Below are 17,956 nucleotides of genomic sequence, written 5' to 3'. Positions count from 1 at the left end.
TGTAAATGTATTATACAAATATTTCAATATATACCAGCAGTTACGAAAGCACAGACGAAGAACTGTTTTTGTAATTCTGAAGTGTGATGGAAGCAAAGATTTTAAATAGGAAAATGACAGTGCGCTACCCCATCATGCTACATTAATATATTTGTGACAATGTGCCCCAAAAAGCACCAGCGGCTACATACCACTCCCTTACTACTTTCCTGCTGAAATTGTATTGCTCATCTGCTACACTTATTCTTTGTGTGATGCTAGGATTTTTCACATTCCCTACGACTGTGATATAACAGTGATGATAGCGCCCCCTCCCTGAAAATTGTTCTAGCTCCACTGGGAACATGTTCAGTAAACAGCTGTGCATACATATTTTTGTGTGGTCTCGATCAGTCGTAAATTCTGGTAGAAAATACTTAGACCAGGCAAAAGCTGGTATAGATATGATCTCCCTGAGTTTGAATCTACTTTATGGACGCTCGGGATCATTTGCATGCATCTTGTATAAAGAATTCTAAGCAGGCATCAAAACTCAGACCACTGCTCAAGCGATGTGAAATGACTCGGGTTTTGGAGACTCTCATGTTGCAAAAGTTTTACTTTTCGATTTCAAAATGGAAAAATTGGTTTAACTGTTTACTACGTTTCATCAATCCTCTGTAGATGTACTAGATTCCTTTGTCCATCTTTAACCACAACAACATTTGCACACAGACAACCATTGCAACAGTTTACTGTTCACACCAGGATTCCAGTGCTCCCAGTTAACTGGACATCCAGCAGTGGTCATCAGCTTTCTATATGCACCCAGAAACCTTTACCAGACGACCGGTGAACAGTCTTCCATCAGGCAAAAATCATTCCGAACAGTCTTGATTTGATAATCCTGGAGACCACTGCAGGAGATTGGCCAATGCCAGTTCAGATACAAGGATTCTGTGACAAAAGAACTCGGGTACAAGGTATGAGCACACCTCAAATATTTACTATAATGAGGCACAAGATATTCCAGTGCTACTTCTGTGGCAAATCTTGAAGACCAAAAAGTATGTATACAAAGCCTTCTACCAAAAATACAGAGGTATCACTGGCTGAGAGCTTTGTAGCCATATCCAAAATAACTCCAATGCCGAACACTATAATAATGGCAATGAAATTCTGGGGGATTTGCTTTCTAGGACTCTAAATTTCACAGTGACTCCAGGATATTGTTTTAAATGGCAGTTTGCTTGCTACAGTGCTTTCTCAAAGCAAACAGCTTCCCACATGCCACCTTTTTGTCGCATACTTTCAGTGCGCCACCTGAAGGCATGTTTTTCTTCTGTGCCCACATCTGTAATACAGCGCAGATGCAGCGGCATAGTGATTGTCTCTTCGAGGGTATGCGCTCTCATGATAGCGCTGGTGCTACATCTGCGCCAGCGCTATCAGTATTACAGAATGGGATGCAGAAGTGTCTGCAGTCCTTTCTGTAATACCATTGTACTCTGGGGCATGCAAAACAGGAACACATGCTCATTGTGGCCCCGGGGCACAATGTATAAGACGGCCCTAGGAGTACTACTTCATTGGCTCCAAAATGCTTTTGCGACTAGGCCCTCTAATTTTCAGGGAATGATATCATTGATGAACCACTATGAACCTCGATGAATCTTGGCACAATTCTGGAAACAAATCTACCTTTAGAACCCCAAGTATCAAAGGTTGCCAACCCTTGTTTTTTGGCACTTCAAGTTGTTAATAAGGAATTTACCATTCGCCCCTACAAGTGGTAACCGCTCTAATTCAATCCCGTCTAGATTACTCCAGCTCCTGTAATTTGGCCTTGACGAAAAACTGCTTAGAGGACTTCATCCATATCACCCTGTTCTATTTCAACTCGATTGGTTATAATTTGACCATAGAATTTATTTCATATCTTTAGTCATCCTTTATCAGTTTCTTTACGGATATGCCCCTTGTTTTCCAGCATTAAACACCCATTTAACATCTCGAACTCTACTCTCTCTTTTTCCACTGCAGCTGCCAGGGAGTTGAGTACAAAGACAATACTTGTTTGTAGTATTCAAAAAGCAGGTAAAAACCTGGCTATTTAAGACGGTCAGCTGTTGTGATTTTGTTTGTCAGTTGCGTAAAGTTAGTGAAGTGTGTTTTTTAGCGCCATGAAGCCACTGTCACGCTTGGGGTTAAGAAATAACATAACATAACATTTTTCATATAACATCTTCAATTATGAGCTTTTTCTTACTCAAAAAGTCAACTAAGTACAATGGCTGCGTTGGTCAACCACTTGTATGCAACGTGCGAAGCATTTAGAACATGGGTACTCACAAACATTTTCCCAGCGGCCAAAAAGTTTGGTCTGTGACATGCCTGGGGCTGCATAGATGCCAGGGCAGTGGCAGTCGGGTGGGGTGGCTGGGGGGATTGGTGGCAAGGTAGATGTAGGAGAAGCAAATTATATACATCTAATGGCTGAAATAAACAATGGGAACCCAGAAAACCTGGAACTAATCCCGGTTTACCCACTTTTCCAAATTGTGTGATCCTAGGCAATTGTTTAATCTCACTTTCCCTACTTTTTCCGCATTATCACATTTAAGATGACCTCGAAATACATGATCCATGGTGTGCGCTGCACAAAACCTGCTTCTATGTTTGATTTATTAAAGTGTAATTTTGTTCATGTATGATAGGAACCCAGGCCACCCATAAAGCGCACATACCAAGTGACTTGTCTCTTTAATTTACTATTGATGGTGTTCTCAGGGTAAGGGAAATAAAAAATGTTTCCAAATTTATGTTTGAAAACTATCACTTTTAAATGGGTACATCTCAATGCACTGATAAAATAAATTGTACTAAGGCGAAAATGTTCTGCATGTTAACTAAATACACTTTTTTAATTTTGAAGAGGCTGTCTTAGTTTTACACTTGTGTTGCAAGATGTCTTTAAAAATGAAGGTGTTTCTAAAGTTAAGCGCAAGAGTCCCTAGTTACTTCCTTTCTTTAACACCAATGAGCTTGAAATAAATGATTGTGCGTGTATTTCATATTTTTATTGTTAGTGCAGAGTCGAGCAAACAGCTGCCCAGTGCTCCTGTTGCTGGAAGGGCTGCATGTAAAGGTCAGAGGGGCCGCATGAGGCCCGCGGGCCGTACTTTGAGAATCCATGATTTAGAAGAATTCGAAATAGGTGCACAACAGATGTTGTCCTTGTTTGATAAATTAATGCTAGCCACATTTTTTGCTTTCATTTGACAATAGCAATGCTAGCTCTTGCTCAGGGATGAAAGGTGTAGAAAATCTAGCTCTCGAGTGAAAAGGTTTTATGAGGCCACCCATGCTGTCGTAAATTCAATTTGGAATGACATTGGAAGCAAAAGTATTGCTGAAAACATATAGGTTCATGGGATACCAAAGAATTTTCATGTGTAATAAAAACAACATTATTTTCTGCTGCTTTAATTAAATGTGAGTCATGGCCATAGCGCCAGTATTTGGAGGCAGACAATGTGGACTGCATGAGGGCTTATTATTCTTGTCAATTTTCGAAGACAGGGAATGAATGTGGGGTCCTAATACACACTTAGACCGACTGTGGGGACCCAAGTGATATTACAGTGCTTTGGTCACAGGAATGCTTACTTACAGGTACAAATCAATTAGCGTAATTGATAGTTTGTACGTTGCAACGTCATAGACCAAATCAATCAGGAACAAAGGGCAATGTCCACATTTTCTTCACAAAAACTTCAATCTGTGGTATTTCTAATGAATACAATATATGTTTTATTCACTGGGTATTCTCAACTGATATATTTCCCAGCAGGGTAGAAATGAAAGACAGCCTTTTAAATCACATCATAAATGACTCGTGTAGTACATTCAATTTTACCTGGGCCGTTTATTGTAGGCAGCGAAGCGGCGAGGCAAATAAATCGAAATAAAAAAGGTAGCAATTGATTCCTTCTTTCCTCCGCTTTAATTTTAGGATATAGAACACTATTAATCAGATTTTTTCAACTGCTTTTAGGACAAACTGATAATGTTCAATAGACTTGGCTCTATTACATAGTAAAGGTATTGTCAACGCATAACTGCTTAGCTCCTAAACAAGTTTTCAAACAGGGTATGCTAAGTGAAAGCTGCACAAAAGAGAGGAAAATATCAATGTTATAGTCTGGCATGACAGAGCAGCTGTTGTCAGACGGTTATGTGGGCAGCGCTAGAGAGCGACTTTGCCACGTCTACACATTGGGAGTACACGTTTTGATTGGGCAGAAATGTGTTTTCACTAAAAAGTGCTTGCTCTCCACCAGCTATGATTATTTGGTGTATTTATCAAGCTGGTTTGGATTACACTTTCAGGGACACAAACATGATGACATTGTAATGCTGTAGAAGTGCCTTAGATAACTAGACACTTTATGCTGTTTGTTGTTCTCTGGCAGAAGCACAGACTGGAGGAGGGTAGTCATTAACCTACACAGATTTTGAGGCATGGCTTGACAGTGAAACTGTCATCTAGCATTTTAACCTACACCAATGTTATTCTACAGTTCTTTATTTCCACATAATACATATTAATTCCCATAATATTTAATTGTATTGCTTCACACTACCATACAGCATTCCTTTAAAGCCAAACCTATTGACATTGTCAATGCTTGTTACATTTGACACATGAAATGGTTAATATTAAAAATGGATGAATCACGTTCCAGACTTAACAATCATACAAAGTTGAATAGGTATACATTTACATTAAAATCATTCACCAGAAAACAAGAAAAACCCAATTCACAAAGTTTGCTGTGTAAGCGTGACTCACTATTTTAGTTTATCAAACTTAGGGCCAGATGTAGCAAAGGTTTTTACCCATTCTGTGTCTATGGGAAAAAATGTTCGTAGATATGGCCCTTAGTTCTTATTTTGTAAAAAGATGTGGCAGTGTACAAGTCTAATTTCTAACACTGCAGAAAAAGCTCAGCAATGCCACACAAAACAGGACCTACTCAAGCATCCCAAATGCGAGCTCCAGACACTGAACATGTATAGAAAGTAGTCTGAAATGGTATTTTATGGGTTTGGCATGACTCCCACAAAGTGCATGTTATGCATTTCTTCCTCCGTATCTACCTCTACGTCCACAACTTCCCAGTACTCAAAATCCTTTCTTATCTACCTCACCTCCTCCTCTACACTGCTGCCTTTGCAGCTCTCTCTTCTTCCACACCTCTCTGTCCCCTGTAATTGTTTTTAACTCTTCCTCTCCAAGTCTTCAGATTGCTTAACCAGCAAACTCGAATAATTGCCTGAGGATTCAGGAATAGTGAAGCATTCAAGGAACTCCTCAGCCTATCACCATCCGAAAATGGTGACCTCAGGGCCAACCACCAGGGTTACTTCACTGCTATTCAATTGCACAAAACTCTGAGTTTCAGTCAAGGTCAGCACACCCTTGCACCAGACATGTGTCTTTGGATCACGGCTCTTTGAAGATTAGAAGTCCACAGTTATTACTGAGAAGATGAAACTGTCTATCAGTATTAGACCTGTCAGTCATAGAGTGGTCTTCCCCAAAACGTCTTGCCTGCTAGCCTCCTCTTTTCTGGGTTGTTTGCTTCTGTTGGCCTTAGGACTCTGTGCACTTTATCACTGCAAACTGCCCCTGACATTTTCTGAAACACTGCTTCTCTGAAGTACTAATCATCCTAACTTCCTATGCATGATCAAGGCAAAGTAAGTGTTGTTTTCTGCATTTCCACCATGAAAAGTTATCTGTAATACTTTGTGGAGGTGTTAGCATTATTGCTTTTTTTACGAGTGCACTATCTTAGGTTGTGACTGTGACCAGAGTGTTCTTTATTGCCAACAACTGCTGCTCAGACCAGAGATCATGTTCTTTCTTTTAAAAACTACAAGTATTAAAAACTACAAGTATGTAAAATAGCCCAGAAGTCCCACCCATTTACCCCCCCATAAATGCTACGTCTTCCCACCCTTTTCCCAGGATGATGGACAGTTTACTATAAGGCCCCACAAGCATGTTTCTCGATGATTTTGGAGATGCGTTCTTAATGCTGAGGAATATGTTCACATCTCCACCAAAGAAGCACTTATTTCTGTAATGTATAAATTCTTCAAGTGTATTTTCTCTGCAGTTTCACCTTGAAAATTATCTGATGAAGATGCTCAGGAAGAATCACATTGGCAAAGTTATAGACACACAAGGTCACTGGAAACATTACCTAAGTGTCCTTTACGCAGCTGTAGTGTAGGAGATGCACTATATAAATAGCCAACAATGTAGCATATACTAGTTACCAGTAAAAAGTACTCCAGTTGAGTTAACATTCTGCACAAAACAGTGGCCTCTTCTTGGATAAATACGCAGGGCACGATTCATTGTGACATGGTGCTTGTTTCACAGAAATTAAACCTCAATGGGAAGCACTTACAGATGCTAAAAAAGAAGCGCTGGAGACTGCTCCTGTTTTTTTAAAAACTTTGGCAAAATCTGCAGATTCATCGCAAATTTTGTTGAAAAGTTTTCAAAAAGAGACTTTTTTGCCCTGGCAGGATCCCATGGGAACCTCAGGACCAAGGATGTGGGGTAAGGGTATTCATACCATGCCATCTTTTCTTTTTTCTTCCTTTTAATATTTTTTTTTTGGGACTTGGCTGAAGCTGTGTCCCAAAATGGCTGCCAACACTTCCTAGTTGAAGTGTTGGTCGCCTATAAGGAAAGAGCACAGGGACTTTGGATCTGCAGAGGAGCCACATCCCTAGATATTTATAACTATTTTGCTTCAATATCTCTAATACTACTGAATGGATTTACACCAAATCACAAAAAGGAGAATTTGCACACCAAGAGTTAGCTTCTTGGCAAATTTGGCCCTAAGGGAAAATGCATTGGGAAAACACGTTTAGGGATCCCCCCTTTTCCTCGAGCCTCACTTGATGAATTACCCCCAAACTTTCAAGATAGCAACTGAAACAACTATTGTATTAGTTGGGACAATTTTGTGAAGATGTGTCAAATGGTGCCAAAGGTATTGACATAACAAAAAAATGTTTTTCCTGAGGAAACTAGGTTTTAACTATAACTACCTATTGGAAAAAGTCACATGACTTTGCTATAAGTATGTCTTAAAACTACAACTGGCACAGCTTTCCTGGGCTAAAAGTGGAAAAGGTCTGAAAAATAGAATAATGTATACAAATATTTTTCTATATAGGTATAGATTTCCACATACTTAAGGGTGAACAAAGGCAGGATGCTTTTTGGAGTGCTGTGCTTCCTAGGTATTTTTAACTGTTAGACCTGACAGCCTTAGAGTGGTCATCCCCCCCAACTTTTTGCCTGCCTCCCCTAAACATGGTACCATTGGCTCCTATTCAATTGGCATATTTAATTTACTTGTAAGTCCCTAGTAAAGTGCACTAGGGGTGTCCAGGGTCTGTAAGTTAAATGCTACTAGTAGGCCTGCAGCACTGATTGGACCAAGGATGTGGGGTAAGGGTATTCATACCATGCCATCTTTTCTTTTTTCTTCCTTTTATATTTTTTTTTTGGACTTGGCTGAAGCTGTGTCCCAAAATGGCTGCCAACACTTCCTAGTTGAAGTGTTGGTCGCCTATAAGGAAAGAGCACAGGGACTTTGGATCTGCAGAGGAGCCACATCCCTAGATATTTATAACTATTTTGCTTCAATATCTCTAATACTACTGAATGGATTTACACCAAATCACAAAAAGGAGAATTTGCACACCAAGAGTTAGCTTCTTGGCAAATTTGGCCCTAAGGGAAAATGCATTGGGAAAACACGTTTAGGGATCCCCCCTTTTCCTCGAGCCTCACTTGATGAATTACCCCCAAACTTTCAAGATTGCAACTGAAACAACTATTGTATTAGTTGGGACAATTTTGTGAAGATGTGTCAAATGGTGCCAAAGGTATTGACATAACAAAAAAAATATTTTCCTGAGGAAACTAGGTTTTAACTATAACTACCTATTGGAAAAAGTCACATGACTTTGCTATAAGTATGTCTTAAAACTACAACTGGCACAGCTTTCCTGGGCTAAAAGTGAAAAAGGTCTGAAAAATAGAATAATGTATACAAATATTTTTCTATATAGGTATAGATTTCCACATACTTAAGGGTGAACAAAGGCAGGATGCTTTTTGGAGTGCTGTGCTTCCTAGGTATTTTTAACTGTTAGACCTGACAGCCTTAGAGTGGTCATCCCCCCCAACTTTTTGCCTGCCTCCCCTAAACATGGTACCATTGGCTCCTATTCAATTGGCATATTTAATTTACTTGTAAGTCCCTAGTAAAGTGCACTAGGGGTGTCCAGGGTCTGTAAGTTAAATGCTACTAGTAGGCCTGCAGCACTGATTGTGCCACCCACATAAGTAGCCCCTTAACCATGTCTCAGGCCTGTCATTGCAAGGGGTGCATGTGCAGTTTTACTGCCACTTTGACTTGACATTTAAAACTACTTGTCAAGCCTTAAACTCCCCTTTTTCTACATGTGTAACCCCTAAGGTAGTCCCTAGGTAACTCTTAGGGCAGGGTGCTGTGTAAGTAAAAGGCAGGACATGTACTTATGTATTTTACATGCCTTGGCAGTGATAAACTCACAAATTAGATTATCACTACTGTGAGGCCTGCTCCTCTCTTAGGCCAGCATTAGAACTGCCCTTATATACTTTTAGGTGGTAGATTCTGATCTGAAGGGAGTAGCCCTGTCATGTTTAGTATGGCCAGAATGGTAATAGAACATCCTGCTTACTGGTTGTAGGAAGCTGGCCTGGTGTGTGGTGGGTTATTGAGGTACTTACACCTTATACCAGGTATCCCCTATTAGTGTAGTGTAGGCAGTGTCTAGAAGCGAGGCTCTCTAAAGGTAGCTGTGGATGAGCAGCCAAGGCTTATCTAGGAGACATGCAAATCTCATGCAATATCACTGTAGTCACACAGCACTTACACACATGAAAGAAACCACTCAGTGTTACAAAAATAAATGCACTTTATTTTAGTGACACAATACCAAAAAGTACTAGAGAGGCAACTTTTCAATAGGAGGTAAGTAACACACTAGATATGTACACTAGTTATCAGCAATAGGCATAAAAAGTGATAGAAAACCAGTGCAAATGCAGATAGACAATAGTGACCCTATGGGGAGCTCAAACCATATACTAACAAAATGGAATGAGAACACAGGACCCCCACCTAGGTAAGTGGAATGTGTAGAGAGAAGCTAGGGGTACTAGGAAAGCCCAAAGGTAAGAACCACAATGCCCTCTACCGACCAGGAGGAAGGGAGTAAATTACTAGATTTTAGATAAATCACCCAAAAGGAAGGAAAAGCAGAAAATGCAACACCCAGACAAGACTACAAGAAACCAGTGGTGGATTCCTGAAGAGGAAGAGCTGTGGAAGAAGGGGACCAAGTCCAGAAGTCACAGAGGAGTCCAGGAGAAGTAGGAGCTACTACCCACCCAGCTGTGGATGCAGGAGTTGCTCGACGGTAGGACAAAGATGGTCAGAAATGCAGCCCTGGAGCAGGTAAAGAGTTCCTGGAGGATGCTGTCAATGTCCCACGCCGGATGGAGGATTGCAGTAGTCAGTGTTGTGGAAAAGCCATCAACAAACCTTGGCAAAGGCCAAAGTCATGGTGAAGCAAATGTGGAGCTGCTGGGGACCAGCAAGGTCCAGGAGGACTCAACCCATGGGGAAGTCTTAGGAAGACCTTCAGCAAGGCAGAGTCCAAAGAAGAAGTGACAGCCCCCACAGGACACCCACTGGACAAGGAACCAGGAGTCGCAGGGGAGCCCATGCAGTGCTACTGGAGAAGGGTCACACGCCGCAGGAGAGGCACGTAGAGGGCTGTGCATTGCAGAAAAGAGTGCTGGGGCCTTGGGCTACATGGAGCCTAAAAATCCCATGGGGGAGATGCAAACAAGCCTTGGTAGCTGCAAGAGACGCAGTGCAGTGGGGTACTGTCCTGGGTGCGAAGGCAAGGGCTCACCTCCACTAAATTTGGAAAGCTGGTAGAGAGGACCAAGGGGACTACTCTGGACCACCACCCAGGATGCAGGATCCACGCGGGCGTCGTTGCAATTGGTGCATGCAGATGCAGGTGAGTGACTCCTTCCCTCCAAGAGAGATTCCTTCTTCCTTCTCATGCAGACTGAAGACTTGCCACCCTCAGAGCATGCACAGCCAGGGAAATGTTGCAGATGCTGGAAGGAGCTGTGGAAACAATGCTGCAAGCAGAGACTTCATGGTGGATGCAAATTGTCGGTTCATGGAGGGTCCAGTCATGGTTCCAGGGGCTAGAAGTCGAAGTAGAGGTTGCAGAGGAGTCCTGCTGACATCTTGCAAGCTGAATCTGAGGACCCACTCAAGAGACAAAGACCCTAACTAGGCATGAAAGGGGGATTGGTAACCTAGCCAGGTGACCAACTATCAGGAGAGGGATCTGACGTCACCTGCCTGACTTAGCCACTCAGATGCTCCCAGAGGTCCCTGCTAACCTTGGATTCAAGATGGCAGAACCCAGGAATTCTCTGGGGGAGCTCTAGGCACCACCCCTGGGGTGGTGATGGACAGGGGAGTGGTCACTCCCCTTTCCATTGTCCAGTTTCGTGCCAGAGCAGGGACTGGAGGTCCCTGAACCGGTGTGGACTGGTTTATGCAAGGAGGACACCAAATGTGCCCTTCAAAGCATACAAGTTGCTTGGGGAGGCTACCCCTCCCAAACCATGTAACACCTATTTCCAAAGGAAGAGAGTGTTACCCGCTGTTCCAAAGGAAATCCTTTGTCCTGCCATACTGGGCTTGCGCTGCAGAAGGGCAGAAACCTGTCTGAGGGGAGGCAGCAGCTTGGGCTGCCCAGAAAACCCTAAAAGGCTGGTGGGAGCAATGCTGGGGGTCCTCTAAGGAGCTCCCAGAGTGCTTGGAATCATACTTCCACTACTCACAACAGTATTGGGGCATGATTTCAACATGTATGATAGCAAATGTGCCTGGGTTCGGAGTTACCATTATGTAGCTGGACATAGGTGGTGACCCACGTCCATTATACACACTCACAAAGTCCACAAAAATGGCACTGGAGTTCATGGGGGCACCTCTGCTAGTGCAGGGGTGCTCTCACACACAGGTACTTGCACCCTGCTCTCTGTGCTAGGTGGGCTTGCCATAGGGGTGATTTACAGTGACCTGGTGGAGTGACCTGTAGTACAAAAGGGTGCATGCACACTTTCACACAGGCTGCAATGGCAGGCCTGCAGAACAGTTTGCATGGGCTCCCTATGGCTGGCATAATACATGCTGCAGCCAATGGGGATCCCCTGGTACCCCAATACCCTGGGTACCTGTGTCCTATACAATAGGGACTTCCATAGGGGCACCAGTATGCCAAATGAGGGGTGAAAATAAGTGTTACTGTTAGACCTGACAGCCTTAGGGTGGTCGCCCCTAACTTTTTGCCTGCCTCCCTCCACTTTTTGGATACTGTTTTTCCTGGTTTTAAGTATTTGCACACTTTACCACTGCTAACCAGTGCTAAAGTGCATATGCTCTCTCCCTTTAAACATGATAACATTGGATCATACCCAACTGCATTATTAGATAATTTCCTTATAAGTCCCTAGTAAAGTGCACTATATGTGCCCAAGGCCTGTAGATTAAATGCTACTAGTGGGCCTGCAGCACTGATTGTGCCGCCCACTTAAGTAGCCCCTTAACCATGTCCCAGGCCTGCCATTGCAAGGTCTGTGTGTGCAGTTTCAGAGCCAATTGGACTTGGCATTTAAAATTGCTTGCCAAGCCTAAAACTCCCCTTTTTCCACATATAAGTCACTCCTAAGGTAGGCCCTAGGTAATCCATAGGGCAGAGTGCTGTGTAGACAAAAGGCAGGACATGTACCTCTGTAGTTACATGTCCTGGTAGGATAAAACTCCTAAGTCGAGCTCCTTTCATAGGCTAACATTAGGGTTACCCTCATATACTGTTTGAGTGGTAGCCGCTGATCTGAAAGGAGTAGGAAGGTCATATTTAGTACGGCCAGAATGGTAACACAAAATCCTGCTGACAGGTGAAGTTGGATTAAATATTGCTATTTTCGAAATGCCACTTTTAGAAAGTGAGCATTTCTCTGCACTTAAATCCTTCTGTGCCTTAAAATCCACATCTGACTAGGTTCAGTTGACAGCTCCCTTGTGCATTCACTCCCAAATCCCAAACACAGGATGCTCAGCCTCACTTGCATGCATCTACATTTTGAATGGGTCTTCCTGGGCTGGCAGGGTGGAGGGCCTGACACTTATATGTCAAAGGACAGTAGCCTGCCCTCACACAAATGACTGCCACACCCCCTGCTGGGACCCTGGCAGACAGGATTGAACTGAAAGGGGACCTTGTGCACTTCTAAGCCACTCTTTGAAGTCTCCCCCACTTCAAAGGCACTTTTGGGTATTTAAACAGGGCCTCTGCCCATCCCAACTCAGACACTTCCTGGAGAAGAGAACCTGAACCAGAACCTGCAACCTGCCAAGAAGAACTGCCTGGCTACCATAAGGACTCACCTGACTGCGTTCTGTGAAGGACTGCTGCCTTGATGTTGCTCTGCTGCCTTGCTGCTCTCTGGCTGCGCTGAGGAGTGCTCTCCAAGGGCTTGGATAGAGCTTGCCTCCTGTTCTCTGAAGTCTCAGGACCAAAAAGGCTTCATTCCTGCAAGAAGAACTCTCTGTGCAGCAAAAATCGATGAACAGCCTGCCAGAAGTAACGCACAACCTAGACCGCTTTGAAAAATTCACTGCACACCGGAACGACTCAGCCCGACTTCGCAACAGATCAATGCAGCACTAGCGTAGCAACCGGAAATCTGACGCATGGCCCACTGGATCAACGCACAGCTGAGCCGGAATGATGAAGCCCCACTTCCAGAGAGTAATCAACGCAGCGCCTGCCGTGCAGTATAAATGTCCACGTTACGCCCACCGGATCGACACAACCCCTGTGACTTTGTCCTGTCAGCGCTGGAATTCCACACATCGTCCCGAGGTGTCCAAAAACCCCGCAACCCGAAGAGGAACCAAGACCAAGCACTGGAAATCGACACAAAGCCTTCCCTGCCAGAAAAATAAACAACGCATCTCCGCGTGCGGCCCGAGAAATCGACGCACACCTCCCTGTTTTCCAGATTTTTAACGCAAACCAGGTACTTTGTGCTTGCAAGAGACATTTATTGCATTTAAGAGACTAAAAGACACTTTATATAATTTTTACAGTGATATCTCAACATATACTTATTGCATCTTAATCATTTTGACCTTCATTTTACCCGATAAATATTATATATTTTTCAAAACACGGCGTGGTGTATTTTTGTGGTGTTCTACTGTGTTATTGCATGATTTATTGCACAACTACTTTACACATTGCCTTCTAAGTTAAGCCTGACTGCTCAGTGCCAAGCTACCAGAGGGTGGGCACAGGATAATTTGGATTGTGTGTGACTACCCTGACTAGAGTGAGGATCCTTGCTTGGACACTGGATAACCTAACTGCCAACCAAAGACTCAATTTCTAACAGTTACCAAGTTAGAAGGGAGAGAGAATAATAACTGGGGTCCTGGTTAGCAGGATCCTAGTGAACACAGTCAAAGACACTGACAACAGGCAGAAAATGGGGGTAACCATGCCAAGAAAGAGGGTATTTTCCTACACTGGTGAAGTTGGATTTAATATTACTATTTTAGAAATGCCAATTTAAGAAAGTGGGCATTTCTCTACACTTACTGCCATCTGTGCCCTACAGCCTGTCTCCAAACCACATCTGGGGTGTTCTGGATGACAGCTCCCCTTGTGCATTCCACCCAGACAGCCCTAAACACAGGACACTCAGCTGCAGCTGCATCCATCTGCATAGAGATGGGATTCCCTGGGCAGGAATGGTGGATAGGCTCGCTCTTATACTTCAAAGGCCAGTGGCTTGCCCTTACACAAAGGACTGATAATCCCCATAGGGATCCTGACAGACAGGGCTGGGTTGAAAGGGGAACATGTGCACCTCAAAACCACTCTTTGAAGTTTCCCACACTTCAAAGGCATTTTTGGGTGTATATACTGGTTCTCTGACCCCACAAAAGCAGACACCTCTGGATATACAACTGGAATCTGTCAGAGGGACTGCCTGGCTGCCCAAAGGACTCATCTGAACTGCTTTACTGAGAAGGGCTGCTGCCCTACTTGTTGCCCTGCTGCCTGCTGGCCTCTGATTCTGCCGGAAGGACTCTGCCTTCCCCCCACAAGTGCTTTCCAAGTGCTCGGGTTGAGCTTGCCTTCTGTTCTGAAGACTCAGGGCCACAAAGACTTCATCAAAAATAAGAAAATCCCAGTATGTTGCCTGCAGGAATTGACACAGCGCCTGCCTCGTGGCTGAAAATTAGCTGCATCGTCTACCAGATCAACACAGTACCTTCTCTATCTAACAGCATGTCAAGGATTTTCAACACATCATCCCTGGGCATCCAAATATGCCCGCATCGCAGTGAAGAACCAAGGCTGTGCTCCTGGAAATTGACGCATCAACTTGCAGGGCGGAAAGAAACAACACATCATCTGTCCGACGCCGGAAGATCTTACGCAGTGCCTTATTTTTCAGCGCATCCCCTCCTCTGCACCCCCCTTGCATCATTATTTTTCAACTCATCCCAGGTACCGTGTGTTACAAGGATATAACCACTGATTCCTAAGAATTGAGACTCATTTAAATCTTTAAAAAGTGACATCTTGACTTGTGCATATTCGATTTTTGTCAATTAGATCTTATTTTATTCAGATAAATAATATCTATTTTTCTAAACTGGTGTGGAGTACTTTTTGTGATGTTTTCACCGTGTTACTGTATGAGTTATTGCACAAATACCTTACACATTGCCTTCTAAGTTACACCTGCCTTCTCTGTGCCAAGCTACCAGAGGGTGATCGTAGGATAGTTTGGATTGTGTTGTGACTTACCCTGACTAGGATTGTGGTCTCTACTTGGATAAGGGTGTATACCCTTGCTAACTAGAGACACAATTTCTAACATTAACAAAGCAATGAAAAATTAAAGGAAAATATGACATATTGAAAGCAACCCATAGGGCCTAATTTTGATTTTTGCAGAGGGGTCATTCCGTCACAACTGTGACAGTTATCCCACCCTCCAAAATGTAAATCCCATTATATCCTATGCGATTTATATTCCGGCGGATAGGATATCCATCACCGTTGTGACAGAGTAACTCCTCTGACAAACTCTAAATCAGGCCCATAGTAGCTTAATATTTAATATCTCCCAAACTCAGTTCTAGACATCACAGTATTTTGCAGGCTATTAGCTGGTACGGATATTATTGTATCAATCAATCAGGTAGTATTTATATAGCACAGCTTTTCACACATGAGGGTTTCCAGACACTTTGCAGTGGGCTTCATTCAAAGAGCCAGGTCTTTAGCCCCTTTCTAAAGTCTGTCATCGAGGGTGAGGTGCGGAGTTAGAGGGTGTTCCAGGCTTTGGTGGCAAGGTGGGAGAAGGTGTGACCTCCTGTGCATCAGTGCCATGCGTGGGGGATCTGTGTGAGGGCAAGGTATGTGGAGCGGAGGTTCCTAGAGGGGGGGTGGAAGTGTAGCGAGTTGTTCAGGTAGGCAGGTCCCAAGTCGTGGAAGGGTTTGTAGGCATTTCATGAGCTTGAATTGGATTCTCCTCTGATCCGGGAGCCAGTGGAGGTCTTTCAAGTGCAGAGTGATGTGAGCTCTTTTGGAAAGGTTGAGGATCAGTCTGGCAGCTGCATTCTGGATCAACTGGAGTCTTTGCTTGCTGTCTAGTATGATGCTGGGGTTGCTGGCCTGGTGTTTCAAAGTGGGCATGGGTCTGAGTTCCGACTGCCACCAGGAGTCATTCCAGAGGGCTGTTTGTTTGCTGAAGATGAGGGCCTCTGTCTTGTCGGTGTTGAGTTTTAGGCAGTTGTCCCTCATCCATGCTGGGACGTCCTTCATGCAGTTGTAGAGGTTAACTTTCATTGCCGGGGGGGTGTTGGCCGAGAGCGATAGCACTAACTGGGTGTCGTCAGCATAGGAGATGATATTGATGTTGTGCGTGCTGGTGATGTCTGCGAGATGAGTCATGTAGATGTTGAAAAGAGTGGGGCTGATGGATGAGCCTTCGGGGACACCTCATATGATTTACTTGCCTTGCAATATGTAGGGAGGGAAGGTGGATTTTCTGGGCGCGTCCAGTAAGGAACAATGCCATCTATCTCAGTTTGTCATCTGTTATTCCAATATGGTGAAGCGATTGATGAGAGTGAGGTGGGAGGCCGTGTCGAATTCGGAAGAGAGGTTGAGGAGAGGTCAAGCAGGATCAGTCAGGCTGATTTTCCTTTGTCTCCTTTGGAGCACATGTCGTTAGTTGTGGAGATCAAAGCTGTCTCTGTGGTGTGATTCATTCTGAATCCTGATTGGGAGGAGTCGAGCAGGCTATTTCTTTCTAGGTGATCGATAAGTTATAGGTTGATGGCCTTTTCCAGTACCTTGGCGGGGAATGGGAGTGGAGAGATGGGGTAGTAGTTCTGGAGTTTGCAGGGGTCTGCTGAAGGTTTGTTGAGGATGGGTCTGACCTCTGCATGTTTCCAAGCATCAGGGAAGGTGTCAGTGGTCAATGAAGCATTGATGATGGCGGTGAGTTGGGGGCTAATCTTATCTCTGGTGTATATGAGGTAAAGAGTAGTAGAGATTGTCTTTGGAGGATATCTGTTGAGTTATTTTGACATCACATATTTTTAGCACCTAAATGATCAACCATAGACAAGCAGTACAAATCTTTAACTATATCAGATATCAAATGAGAAATCCCTTCTATCAATTTAACTGAATTTGTTTACACTCACCCCATTCCATAAATTATGCAAGTCCAGCCTTAGCTGCTAGAAGAGGTAGTCCAAAATTAACTGTCCATAATATTTCACAGAAAATTAATTAGTATTCCTACTCGTATTGACTAATGATCTTTGATTTGAACTTGGATGGTGGTGTAAAGTGAAAAATTCTTGTCAAAAACATAAGGTAAGTTTCTGCAAACAAAACCCACAATGAAACGGCATGGCAACTGGTGAATACAAGAGTTTAACATAAACTTGATGTGTTAAAAATAGCAGAAGCATCACTCCCTGCTTTTTTATGGTACCAAATAGCATTTCTGGCTAGACAAGACGCACAGTGATTTTTGTCAAACATACACAAAGATCCCAGTCTTGTTCTCTTTTGAAATGGCTCTACTCTGGCCATTCCCATTGAGAACAACACTTGTTATACATAATACTAACTTTCTCAACATTAGCACTCTCACACCATTATCAGCAACACATTTGGGGCCATATGTGAATATTTTGCGAATTCCTATTAGGAAATTGCAATTTAGTGATTTCCTAATTTGCATTTACCTAATAGTGACTGCAACTCTGTAGGAATCACTATTAGGAAATCACAACGTACATACATTCTGTTTTGTGATTCCGAAATAACGATTTCTATGGATTCCCTCTTTGGGAATCGTAAAATCCGAATTTCGTACATATGGGTCCAAGTCATTGTTCCCATGGACTGTCAACTGCCAGAATATTTCTTGGAATACTCTTCTTTAAAAAAACAGATCATCTGCACTTCTTTTAGTTTCCAGTGGGGATGCTATAAATAAGCAGGATTCTTGATTGTGTAGGTAATCTGAGATATCTATTGCCCATCTATGCTGAGTGTTTGCTAAACATAAGGGTACAAATATGGCACTGCTGAGCTGTCAGTTCCTTTGTGTCTCCAGTCCTTTCATCAGTGGCTCTTGTCTAAGCTACTAGCAAGCACACTGAGGGAGGATCGGGAGTAAGAT

The sequence above is a fragment of the Pleurodeles waltl genome, chromosome 1_1 (assembly GCF_031143425.1).
Source record: "Pleurodeles waltl isolate 20211129_DDA chromosome 1_1, aPleWal1.hap1.20221129, whole genome shotgun sequence".
In the NCBI taxonomy this organism is placed as follows: domain Eukaryota; kingdom Metazoa; phylum Chordata; class Amphibia; order Caudata; family Salamandridae; genus Pleurodeles; species Pleurodeles waltl.
The sequence above is the reverse complement of the archived record's forward strand: the minus strand, read 5'-3'. Positions refer to the sequence as shown.